The following is a 13,266-nucleotide window of genomic DNA, read 5'->3' on the forward strand; positions in this document are numbered from 1 at the left end:
GGTGGGCGGCGGGAGGCATAGAGACACGGGGCATGAGCGGGGGGAGGGATAGACACACGGGGCATGAGCGGCGAGTGGGCGGCGGGAGGGATAGAGACACGGGGCATGAGAGGGCGTGGGCGGCGGGAGGGATAGAGACACGGGGCATGAGTGGGGGATGGGCGGCGGGAGGGATAGAAACACGGTACGTGGGCGGCGGGAGAGATAGAGACACGGGGCATGAGCGGGGGGAGGGATAGAGACACCGGGCATGAACGGGGGGTGGGCGGCGGGAGGGATAGAGACACGAGCATGAGCGGGGGTGGGCGGCAGGAGGGATAGAGACATGGGGCATGTGCGGGGGGGGCGGCGGGAGGCATAGAGACACGGGGCATGAGCGGGGGTGGGCGGGAGGAATAGACACATGGAGCATGAGTGGCGAGTGGGCGGCGGGAGGGATAGACACACGAAGCATGAGTGGCGGGAGGGATAGACACACAGGGCATGAGCGGCTGGTGGGCGGCAGGAGGGATAGACACATGGGGGCATGAGCGGGGGGTCAGAGGGTGGGGGGAGAGACACAGGGGGCATGAGCGGGGGTGGGCGGCGGGAGGGATAGAGACACGGGGCATGAGCGGGGGGTGGGGGGCGGGAGGGATACACACACGGGGCATGAGCGGCGGAGGGATAGACACACGGGGCATGAACGGGGGGTGGGCGGTGGGAGGGATAGACACACGGGGCATGAGCAGGGGGTGGGCAGCGGGAGGGATAGAGACACGGGGCATGAGCGGGGGAGGGATAGACACACGGGGCATGAGCAGGGGGTGGGCAGCGTTAGGGATAGATACACAGGGCATGAGGAAGGGGTGGGAGGGATAGACACACGGGGCATGAGCGGGGGGTGAGCGGGAGGGATTGGCACACAGGGCATGAGCAAGGGGTGGGCGGCGGGAGGGATAGATACACGGGGGATGGGCGGCGGGAGGGATAGACACACGGGGCATGAGCGGGGGGTGGGCGGCGGGAGGTATCGACGCACGGGGCATGCGCGGGAGGTGGGCTGCGGGACGTATAGACACACGGGGCATGAGCGGGGGGTGGGCGGCAGGAGGGATAGACACACAGGACATGAGCTGGGGGTGGGCGGCGGGAGGGATAGACACACGGGGCATGAGTGGGGGTTGGGAGGAGGGGGGATAGACACACGGGGCATGAGCGGGGGATGGGCGGTGGGAGGGATAGACAAACGGGGCATGAGCGGGGGTGGGCGGGAGGGATAGACACACAGGGCATGAGCATGACCGGGGGGTCAGGGGGTGGGGGTAGGGGAGAGACACACGGGGCATGAACGGGGGTGGGCGGCGGGAGGGATAGAGACACAGGGCATGAGCAGGGGGAGGGATGGAGACACGGGGCATGAGCGGGGGATGGGCGGCAGGAGGGATAGACACACGGGGCATGAGCGGGGGGTGGACAGCGGGAGGGATAGACACACGGGAAATGAGCGGGGAGTGGGTCGGAGCTAGGGATAGACACACGGGGCATGCATGGGGGGTGGGCGGCGGGAGGAATAGAGACACTGGGAATGAGCGGGGGGTGGTTGGGAGGGAGGGATAGAGACAAGGGTCATGAGCAGAGGGTGGGCGGTGGTTCGGGATAGAGACATGGGGCAAGAGCGGGTGGTGGGCGGCGGGAGGGATAGAGACACAGGGCATGAGAGGGGGGAGGGATAGAGACACGGGGCATGAACGAGGGGTGGGCGGCGGGAGGAATAGACACACGGGGCATGAGCGGGGAGTGGGCAGCGGGAGGGATAGACACACGGGGCATGAGCGGGGGTTGGGCAGGAGGAATATACACACAGGGCATGAGCGGGGGTGGGCGGCGGGAAGGATAGACACACGGGGCATGAGCGGGAGGTGGGCCGCAGGAGGGATAGACACACAGGACATGAGCGGTGGTTCGGGGGGTGGGGGAGGGGAGAGACACATGGGGCATGAGCTGGGGGAGGGGAGAGATACACATGGCAAGAGCGGGGGTGGGCAGCGGGAGGGATAGAGACACAGGGCATGAGCGGGGGTGGGCGGCAGGAGGGATAGAGACATGGGGCATGAGTGGGGGGTCAGGGGGTGGGGGAGGGGATAGAGACACACGGGGCATGAGCGGGGCGTGGGCAGGGCATGAGCGGGAGAGAGAGAGACACATGGGGCATGAGCCGGGGGTGGGCGGGAGCAGAGAGACACGGGGCATGAGCGGGAGGGAGAGAAACACACGGGGCATGAGCGGGGGGTGGGCGCGGGAGGGATAGAAACATGGGGCATGAGCGGGGGGTGGGCGGCGGGAGGGATAGACATACGGGGCATGAGCGGGAGTGGGTGGCGGGAGGGATAGAGACACGGGGTATGAGCGGGGGGTGGGCAGCGGGAGGGATAGACACAGGGGGCATGAGAGGTGGGAGGGATAGAGACATGGGGCATGAGCGGGGGGTGGGCGGCGGGAGGGATAGAGGTACAGGGCATGAGCGGGGGGTGGGCGGTGGAGGGAGAGACACACGGGGCATTAGCGGTGGGGTGGGCGGCAGGAGGGATGGACACACGGGGCATGAGCGCGGGGGTGGGCGGTGGGAGGGATAGACACACGGGCATGAGCGGGGCTGGGCGGGAGGGGGAGAGACACACGGGGGTGTGCGGGAGGGGGAGAGACTCACGGGGTATGAGCGGGGGGTGGGGGGAGGGAGAGGGACACACGGGGCATGAGCGGGGGGTGGGCGGCGGGAGGTATAGACACACGGGGCATGCGCGGGAGGTGGGCTGCAGGACGGATAGACACACGGGACATGAGCTGGGGGTGGGCGGCGGGAGGGATAGACACACGGGGCATGATATGATATGATATGATATGATATGATATTTGTAACGCGCCTATACACAAGTGTTTCAAGGCGCGACGAGGCAGGGAGGGAGGGAAACAAGGGGAAGACAGACAAACGATCCTACTAGGCCAGGTGTCATTCAGATCGCGCAAGTGCAGAGGTAAGGGGAAAAGGAGAAAGTGCAGGGGGAGGAGGTGGGGGGGAAGTGCGGTACAAGGTAAGTAGCGTAAAAATAAATAAATAATAAATAATAAATAAAAGGGCCAGCTGGTGGCAAAGTGCGAGGTAAGTGCAGAGCAAGTGCTGGGAAGGGGGCTGTAGGGATGCAGTGACAGTCCCACAGTGCAGGGGGAGCCAGGGAGGCAGTGCAAGTGGAGAGTGGCTGGGACCTGGACCGAGGTCGCTGAGAGTGGCTCAGATGCAGGTTTAGTGCAGAATTCAGTGGGGAGTTAAGCAGGTTTAGCAGGGGAGAGGGAGAGAGAAGGCAGAAGCGAAGAGGAAGGTTTTGAGGTGCTTCCGGAACCGGAGATGGTTCTCCTCAAGTTTCAGGGAGGCAGGAAGGCTGTTCCAGAGGGAGGCCCCTGCTGCGGAGAGAGATCTACCCCCAGCTCGTTGCTTCGAGAAGCGGCTGACCATGAGGGAGTTGGAGAAGGATGAGCGAAGGGCTCGTGAAGGAAGATATTTAGGAAGAGAGAGTTGAAGGTATTTAGGCCCCAGGCCCCAGAAGGCCTTGTGGACAATGCAGAGGGTTTTGAACTTAATCCTCGCAGCCACTGGGAGCCAGTGAAGAGATTTCAGTCATGGAGAGATACGGTCCCTGGGCTTGAGGCCAAGGACAAGTCTCGCAGTTCTGTTCTGGATAAGTTGCAGAGGGCGGAGAGTGGAGGCAGGCAGATTAAGATAGAGGCTGTTACAGTAGTCCAGCCTTGAGAGAACCAGGGCTCGGGAGACAGTGAGCTTCTGGGGGAAGGAGAGGAAGGGAAGAATACCTCTGAGGAGGTGCAGCTGGTAGTGTGACTTCTTAGAGACGTCAGATATATGAGGAGAGAAGGAGAGTGTGGAGTCGAAGATGACCCCAAGGTTTTTAGCCTTGCAGGTAGGGGCAGGAAGGGGGCCAAGGGAGGCCGGCCAGAGAGCTGCAGGGAAGGAGGGAGTGGGTGTGCCGATGAGTAGAATCTCAGTCTTACTGGCGTTAAGGCAGAGGTCATTGGCGGCACACCATTCCTGGATAGCAGACAGACAGTCGGAGATGAGGGAAGGAGAGGAGGAGGCCGAGGGTAGCCTGAAAATGAGCTGGGTATCGTCCGCATAGCACTGGAAGTAGGGGCAGAGAGCGGCGATGCGGTGGGCAAGGAGTGCCAGATACTGGTTGAAAAGCCAGGGAGAGAGGTTGGATCCCTGGGGGACACCACAGGTGGAGAAAAAGATGTCAGAGAGGAAGGAGCCCATTTGGACCTGGGAGGGTCGACCGGAAAGGAAAGAGGTCAGCCATGCCAGAGCCTGACCAGTGATACCCAGGTTATCACGGAGACGGTTGAGCAGGATGGCATGGTTGACAGTGTCAAAGGCAGAGGAGAGATCGAGCAGAATGAGAACACAGGGAGTGTTGGAATCGAGGTTCAGGAGCAGGTCCTCACGGATGTTCAGGAGAGCAGTTTCCGTGCTTCGGGCCGCTCTGAAGCCGGATTGATGGTCATGAAGATTACCAACAGATTCAGCATGGAGGTTAAGCTGGGAGATGGCCAGTTTCTCCAGGAGCTTGCCCAGGAAGGGAGTGATGGAGATTGGGCGATAGTTGGCCGGGCAGGAGGGGTCGGAGGAGGGTTTCTTGAGGAGGGGGTGCACAAGGGAGTGCTTGAGGGGGGATGGGAAGACTCCAGAGGCGAATGAGTGGTTGCAAAAGGCAGCCAAGGCAGGAGCCAGGGAGTCGATGTGGTCCTTGATGGTTTTGGAGGAACAGGGGTGAACCTGTTTAGACGAGGCTTTCATAGATCGGACTTGTCTGGAAACCTCATCAGCAGAAAAAGGTGGAAAAGCAGAGAAGGAGGGCGGAGGGGAGGCTGCAAGAGAGCAAGAGGAAGGGCCGGGAAGAGAGGGAGGGAGGAGAGAGGAGGAGAGCGAGGACAGGATGTCCTGAGTTTTTGAGATGAAGTGCGAGGCCAGTGCGGTGCAGAGGGCCTGGGAGGGGACAGGAGAGGTAGAGACTGCAGCAGGGTTGGCCAGCTCCTTGCAGATTTTAAAGAGTTCGGCCGAGTTGTTAGATGCCTCAGAGATGCGGGCTTGGATAAGGGCTCTCTTCTTGGTGAGAACGGAGAGCCGGTATTGCCTTTGGAGCAGGCGGCAGGCCAGTTTGTCAGAGGATGAGCATGAAGCACGCCATTTCCTCTCTGCCACCCTGCACTTGCGTTTTAGGGTGACGAGATCCGAGTCATACCAGGAGTTACATTTGGCTTTGGGCTTCAGGCGGATTCTCATGACGGGGGCAAGGATATCGAGAGTATCAGATATAGAGGAATAGAGGATGGAGAGGGCTGTGTCAGGGTGGGAGTCAGCCGAGGGGGGAGGAGGGGGCGAGAAGGTAGCAGCGAAAGCCTCAACTGACACGCGCTTCATGGGTCGGATGACCGAGAAGGTGGGTGGCAATGACGAGGGTGGCTTTGCCTGTGGGGTAGGGAGGGAGAGGTGGGAGGATAGGAGAAAGTGATCACTCCAGGAGAGAGGAGTGGAGAGAGGGAGGGAGAGGGGAAGGTCAGAAGAGATCAGAGCATCCAGAGTGTGCCCTGCAGAGTGAGTAGGCCCAGAGGGGAGGATAGAGAGTGAGAGAGAGTTGCAGAGTTCGCGAAAGAGACCAGTGGGGGGACAGGAGGCATCGAGGTGGATGTTGAAGTCACCGAGAAAGAGGAGTTGGGTGGTTGAGGACAGGAGTGAGGAGGAGAGGTCAGCCCACTCAGAGAGGAAGGATGAAATTTGACCAGGTGGCCGATAGATAGTAGCCACGGTAAGGGAATGGCTAGGAGAGAGAGAGAGTCGGCAGACAAGACATTCAAAAGAGGAGTAGGTCTGCGTAGGAGTGACAGTGGCAGGAATCCACTCAGGGAAGATAAGGGCAACACCACCCCCTGAGCGGTTTGGCCTAGGCATGGAGAGGATCTTGTAGCCGTCAGGTAGGAGTGTGTCGAAGCTGGTGGCAGAGCTGGCAGTGAACCATGTCTCAGTGAGACCGAGGACGTCGAGGTCCAGTTCCTCAAGAAGGCGACAGATATCAGAGGAGTGCTTGATGGCAGAGCGAGAATTTAGAGTGGCAATGTGGAGAAGGTTGCCACCCTTGAAAAACTTCCGGGGAGGGGTACAGATCAGAGGTACGCCCTGCGGAGGTGTTAGAGAAGGAGTTGAAGAGGGAGCAAGAGAAGGGGCAGGGAGGGAGGGGAGAGGCAAGGTAGCCGAGGACAGAGGAGGGGGGACAGCGGGAGCGGAGAGGAAGTTGATGAGGCGTGGGAAGCGTCTATCAAAGAGGTGAAGGTTGGCCTGCGGGCCTTGGACCAAGACGGTCCCGTTAGCATAGACATTAATGATGGCCTTAGAGGAGTGGAAAGGGGCCAAGAGGACATCCCAACGGGTGCCACCATTAATGGGAGAGGAGGAGAAAGGAGAGAGCACAGCGACCATGTGAGGGGTCCATAGGTCAGGTGAAGGCACGAAAAAGAGAATGTCAGTAAGAGTTTCCCTGGAGCAGGCGCTCGTGTAGGTGTCAGCGATAGGGAGGCCTGGGTTGGAGACCAGGATGTCCTTTTTAAACTTTTTCCTACCAGATTTAGTGAGGAGAGCAGGATAGTCAATAGAGAAGCAGTTAGAGTAGATAGGCGAGATAGAGAGCACCATGGAGAAGGAGGGGAGGCGGATGACACGAGTATGCAGACAGGAAGTGAGTGGAGGGCACTAGTTTACCACAATGCAGAGCAAACAGTAATGCGTAGTAGGTCAAGGCCACCTAAGTTTGAGAATCCTGCGAGGGGAGAAAAGCACCCTAGTTTAACAATAAAATGGAATAGGGGGGCGAGGCATCATGCGGATGAGGTGAGCAAGGTGAGGAGGGGTGGGCCGGAGAACAGGTGGAACTGGCGCCTGGCGTCCCCTGCGGACACCTGCAGACACACAGTCGCCCTTGGCCTGGGGCCCTTAGCCGCAGGGGCTGCCGGGCAGAGGGCTGCCCAGAAGGGGGGAGGTTATAGGCAGAGGGAGAGGAGGGGGGGGGGTGTGGGCGGGCAGGGAGGCGGGGAGGGAGAGGAAGACCAGGAAGTGGGAGGGGGGAGCAGGAGGAGGCCAAAAACACCGCGCTAGGAGCGCGAACAAACAATTCTACTTTCTTTTTCTTCCTGTTCAAAAAACACAAAGCACAGAACTCACGGAGGCCCAGGCAGGGCTTTCCAGGCCTGCTGATCCCCTCAGGCCACCGGCGACCGCTCTCCACGCTCAGCTGGAGAAAAGAAGCGAGCGTGGGGAACGGCCGTCGAGTAGGCCAGAGGGGAGGCAGGCACACACCCAATCAGAGGGGGGGGTGGGCGGGCAGGGAGGCGGGGAGGGAGAGGAAGACCAGGAAGTGGGAGGGGGGAGCAGGAGGAGGCCAAAAACACCGCGCTAGGAGCGCGAACAAACAATTCTACTTTCTTTTTCTTCCTGTTCAAAAAACACAAAGCACAGAACTCACGGAGGCCCAGGCAGGGCTTTCCAGGCCTGCTGATCCCCTCAGGCCACCGGCGACCGCTCTCCACGCTCAGCTGGAGAAAAGAAGCAAGCGTGGGGAACGGCCGTCGAGTAGGCCAGAGGGGAGGCAGGCACACACCCAATCAGAGGGGGGGGTGGGCGGGCAGGGAGGCGGGGAGGGAGAGGAAGACCAGGAAGTGGGAGGGGGGAGCAGGAGGAGGCCAAAAACACCGCGCTAGGAGCGCGAACAAACAATTCTACTTTCTTTTTCTTCCTGTTCAAAAAACACAAAGCACAGAACTCACGGAGGCCCAGGCAGGGCTTTCCAGGCCTGCTGATCCCCTCAGGCCACCGGCGACCGCTCACCACGCTCAGCTGGAGAAAAGAAGCGAGCGTGGGGAACGGCCGTCGAGTAGGCCAGAGGGGAGGCAGGCACACACCCAATCAGAGGGGGGGGTGGGCGGGCAGGGAGGCGGGGAGGGAGAGGAAGACCAGGAAGTGGGAGGGGGGAGCAGGAGGAGGCCAAAAACACCGCGCTAGGAGCGCGAACAAACAATTCTACTTTCTTTTTCTTCCTGTTCAAAAAACACAAAGCACAGAACTCACGGAGGCCCAGGCAGGGCTTTCCAGGCCTGCTGATCCCCTCAGGCCACCGGCGACCGCTCTCCACGCTCAGCTGGAGAAAAGAAGCGAGCGTGGGGAACGGCCGTCGAGTAGGCCAGAGGGGAGGCAGGCACACACCCAATCAGAGGGGGGGGTGGGCGGGCAGGGAGGCGGGGAGGGAGAGGAAGACCAGGAAGTGGGAGGGGGGAGCAGGAGGAGGCCAAAAACACCGCGCTAGGAGCGCGAACAAACAATTCTACTTTCTTTTTCTTCCTGTTCAAAAAACACAAAGCACAGAACTCACGGAGGCCCAGGCAGGGCTTTCCAGGCCTGCTGATCCCCTCAGGCCACCGGCGACCGCTCTCCACGCTCAGCTGGAGAAAAGAAGCGAGCGTGGGGAACGGCCGTCGAGTAGGCCAGAGGGGAGGCAGGCACACACCCAATCAGAGGGGGGGGTGGGCGGGCAGGGAGGCGGGGAGGGAGAGGAAGACCAGGAAGTGGGAGGGGGGAGCAGGAGGAGGCCAAAAACACCGCGCTAGGAGCGCGAACAAACAATTCTACTTTCTTTTTCTTCCTGTTCAAAAAACACAAAGCACAGAACTCACGGAGGCCCAGGCAGGGCTTTCCAGGCCTGCTGATCCCCTCCGGCCACCGGCGACCGCTCTCCATGCTCAGCTGGAGAAAAGAAGCGAGCGTGGGGAACGGCCGTCGAGTAGGCCAGAGGGGAGGCAGGCACACACCCAATCAGAGGGGGGGGTGGGCGGGCAGGGAGGCGGGGAGGGAGAGGAAGACCAGGAAGTGGGAGGGGGGAGCAGGAGGAGGCCAAAAACACCGCGCTAGGAGCGCGAACAAACAATTCTACTTTCTTTTTCTTCCTGTTCAAAAAACACAAAGCACAGAACTCACGGAGGCCCAGGCAGGGCTTTCCAGGCCTGCTGATCCCCTCAGGCCACCGGCGACCGCTCTCCACGCTCAGCTGGGGGGGTGAGCGGGGGGTGGGCGGCGGGAGGGATAGACACACGGGGCATGAGCGGGTGGTGGGCGGCGGGAGGGATAGACACACCGGGCGGGAGTGGGTGGCAGGAGGGATAGAGACACGGGTATGAGCGGGGGGTGGGCAGCGGGAGGGATAGACACACGGGGCATGAGCGGTGGGAGGGATAGAGACATGGGGCATGAGCGGTGGGTGGGCGGCGGGAGGGATAGAGGTACAGGGCATGAGCGGGGGGTTGGCAGTGGAGGGATAGACACACGGGGCATTAGCGGTGGAGTGGGCGGCAGGAGGGATAGACACACGGGGCATGAGCGCGGGGGTGGGCGGTGGGAGGGATAGATACACGGGGCATGAGCGGGAGGGAGAGAGACACACGGAGCATGAGCGAGGGGTGGGCGGGAGGGGGAGAGACACACGGGGCATGAGCGGGGGAGGGGGAGAGACACACGGGCATGAGCGGGCGTGGGAAGGAGGGGGAGAGACACACGTGGCATGAGCGGGGGGTGGGCGGGAGGGGGAGAGACACACGGGGCATGAGCAGGGGGTGGGCGGGGGGGTTTAGACTCACGGGGCATGAGTGGGGGTGGGGGGAGGGAGAGAGAAACACGGGACATGAGCGGGGAGTGGGCGGGAGGGGGAGAGACACACGGGGTGGGCGGGAGGGGGAGAGACTCACGGGGTATGAGCGGGGGTGGGGGGAGGGAGAGAGACACAGGGCAGGAGCGTGGGGTGGAGGGAGGGAGAGGGACACACGGGCATGAGCGGGGGGTGGTGGGGAGGGAGAGGGACACACGGGGCATGAGCAGGGGGTTGGGGGGAGGGAGAGAGACACACAGCGTTCGTGTGCAGGCGGCAGATCCCGCTCCTCGGCACTCCGCTGGCCACCGTGTGCCGATGGCTTGAGCGGGGGGCTGGAGGAACAGGGGAGACTCGGAGCATGAGTGGGGGTGAGGGGGAAAAGAAGGACACAGGGGGCATGAACGGGGGCTGGAGGAATAGGAGACAGACACGGGCGGACTTACTGTGCAGGCGGCAGATCCCTCTCCTGCTGACAAAGCCTCTCATGCGAGGAACAAAGATGGCGGGCGTCTCTGAAGCCAGACGCACTGCACGCTTTCGCCGCATCCAATGAGAGAGCACGTCAGATGTCCGCGGACATCACGCAAGCTGCTTGCCCAATCACCGTCCTGTCCGCGGAGCGAACAGGGAAGTGTGTCCGCGAAGCGAACACAGATATCACTAATTTTTTTCACTTACATTTTTGTCATTTTTTTTAAAACTACTGGACGGATTTGCCCCAAAGTTGGTGTAAATTCGTCCAGCGGTTTGGGCTGTAGGCGTGAGCAAAGTTTTTTCCCATTATGTCTATGGGAAAAAACAAAAGTTTTGCGACCCCCCCATAACTTTCCACCCCTTGATGAATCCTCACCAAACTTTGCAAAAAAAATTCAGAGTGGGCCATATACTTTTTTTGCAAAGATTGGTGAGGATTTGTCCAGGGGGAGCGAAGTTATAAGCCACCCAAAAAGTGCTCTTCCTATAGAAACACCAACTTAACCATAACTACATGGCCACTACTTTGGCCATGTAATATATATATATATATATATGTTTTGTCCCAGCAGGGGGCAGCTCCTTAAAGTGGGCTGCCCATGTGAAAGGATATCTGGGTTTGCTGGTTTTGGAGGATTACTTGTCAAATCCCTCAATCATCACACCGGTTGCAAAGGAATCAATCAAGGGTGCAGCAGGGGCATAGGCGTGGGAGTGTTATGGTGTTTATCACGAGAAACTCGAGTACCTGTTGGTTTGGTTGTAGATCTTGATGTGGCAGCCAGACTGACAACTGTCTCCAGACGGACGTATGACACGAGGAACCGACCCTTCCACCACCCAAAATGGTACTGGGTGAAAGATGGACCGACCCCCAACGTCACGGGGTACTCTCTCCTGATTAGCATGACGTCAGGACAGTGCAAGCACTGACAGGAGAGGCAGATGTTCAGTGTAGTTGAATGTCCGATGAGGTTAATTGCCGGAGTGGGATATTCAGCAGAGCAAGTCCAGGAAACAACGGAACTGATGCTGGGAATGGTCGTTGTTCCAACAAAGACCAAGGCAACGTAGCTGAAGAGGTAAGGTCAGGCCAAGGAAGGCAGCCAGAGGAGGTTCCAAGGGGTACAGGCTGACAAGCAAGAGGGCGAGGAACTGACACAGGAAGAGGGGAAACCGGCAGGAGGGAAAACACACAGGAGAGGAGAACCCTAGGAGAGCCCAAGAGAGAGACCCAAGGGAACTGAGAAAGGGGAACCCCGGGGGGAAGCCCAAGGAGGGAGACCAGGGAACCCCACAAGGTAGCAGCAAGGAAGACAACCAGGACAACAACCAGGACCCAAGCAAGAACAAGGCAAGGAACAGGAAACTGAGCAGGACGCTCGGGAGTCGAGCGAGCAATGCGATAAACCGCGTTGAGACGCAACTAACCCTCGCCCTCGACTCCTCTTATGGGCCGTCAGTAACCGAGAGGCTTGAGGCGCAAGCCGTCTCGTTGCCTCATACTGACGAGCCCAAAACGAGGCTTGGAACGCAAGCTGCAGCAGTAGTGAGGGCCCAGTCTACTGCGCATGCTCGGAGCCGGGAGCAGAGACACACCAGCTCGGACCCCCAATACTCTCCCGGCAGCAGACCCCCAGGTGCGAAAGCGCGGATAGAGCGGCCAAGAGGGAGCGGAGCGGACTGGCATAGAGGATCCCGGTCTCCAGGTAAGTGGTAATTGCCACTGCAAGTAATCTGAGCTGGGCAAGAAATGTGTATGAGGAAGGCTACGTTGCTGAACAGTGCTATGGGGTAAATACATCTTTCTGCACAAGCTGCTGTTGTCTGTATAATGTTGACATATTTTTATTTGGTTTTACGTTAAAGCACTGATTATGTAATTTTAGTGGAGTAATTATAAGCTAAGGGATTGTGACAATGTAACTACGTGTTTTTGAACTTTTCTGTGAACTGCTTTTATGACTATGTTGTCGAAATAAAGCAATAAAAGTCATATATATATATGGGACTCCTTAGTCAATTGTATATTTTCCAGCAGCTATTCAAACCACATAAAGTATTAGACTAAGTACATGTTTTGTCACCAGGGGCACCTTATTAGTGCAAAGTGTTATTCCAGCAACTAAAATAGAGAAGGTCTCTACTTCTGATTACCTTAGGATTCGTTTTCAGTAAATTGGCCAATGACATCAGCAAACTGAAAAAGTGGTGTAACTTTGAACCGAAGAGCAAGAGCCACTCTGCAATTCCCTAACGTTTATGGTGATGCCCTTGTATCTGCTTTGCGAGAAACAAAATGCAAACCTGTTTGGATGAATTGTATGGAAATGGCCTATACGGTTTTGATAGACTGAGAAAACTATCCGTTATTGAAAATTGCTTTATTGAACGTTTGTTCTCGCTACTAAACCTGACACTGACAGTACTGATGCTCCAAGAAGTGGGCAATTGGCGACATTGAGTATGAATATACAATTAAACCCATCATGTTCTAGATTAGGATTTGGTCTACCATCTTGATGTATTTAATTCTCATGGAGTTGTAAATATACCATGGATATTTAATTTTAAGTTTGTTTAACAAATCAATGGTTGCAAGACATGCATCAACATACGTAAGAGATTACTAAACTTGCCTACCACCAATGGGTGAAAGATAGTGTATTGTCACAATGCTATGGCAAGGAATTAGTTTTGGTCTACCAGAATGTTATAATTTTCAAATGTTTCAAAGAAAATCTTTTTCAAGTATAATTCTTTCTGCGAAAAGTCCACTTTTTAAAATTATGAATCTACTTGCTGGTTACACATCTTCTTACACATCTTACACATCTTCTTACACCCAGTCAATTTCTGAAAATAGTAGCCATTGTATGATTGCAAAAGAAAGTGCTGCTCTCCATCCCAATTTTTGAATGGCCCCAATAATGATCGATTAACTGTATTTTAGGATGTACCGAACTCCATCGAGTTCAGGAAGCCTTCCATTTGTATCGCCTCAATAGTAGACTTTGTGTGGAATTGGCCACAGTAAGCTACTTAAGAACATACTAGGCCA

At 57.8% G+C, this 13,266-nt stretch overlaps 1 protein-coding gene across 1 annotated transcript in view; it reads left to right on the forward strand.

Moving 5' to 3' along the window:
* Positions 1-13,266, forward strand: part of LOC138533009 (IgGFc-binding protein-like) — a 330,908-nt gene that overhangs the window by 278,074 nt on the left and 39,568 nt on the right. The gene's annotated exons all lie outside the window — the stretch shown is intronic.

This window comes from Ambystoma mexicanum, chromosome 1p (genome assembly GCF_040938575.1).
Source record: "Ambystoma mexicanum isolate Mex_15411 chromosome 1p, UKY_AmexF1_1, whole genome shotgun sequence".
Lineage (NCBI taxonomy): Eukaryota > Metazoa > Chordata > Amphibia > Caudata > Ambystomatidae > Ambystoma > Ambystoma mexicanum.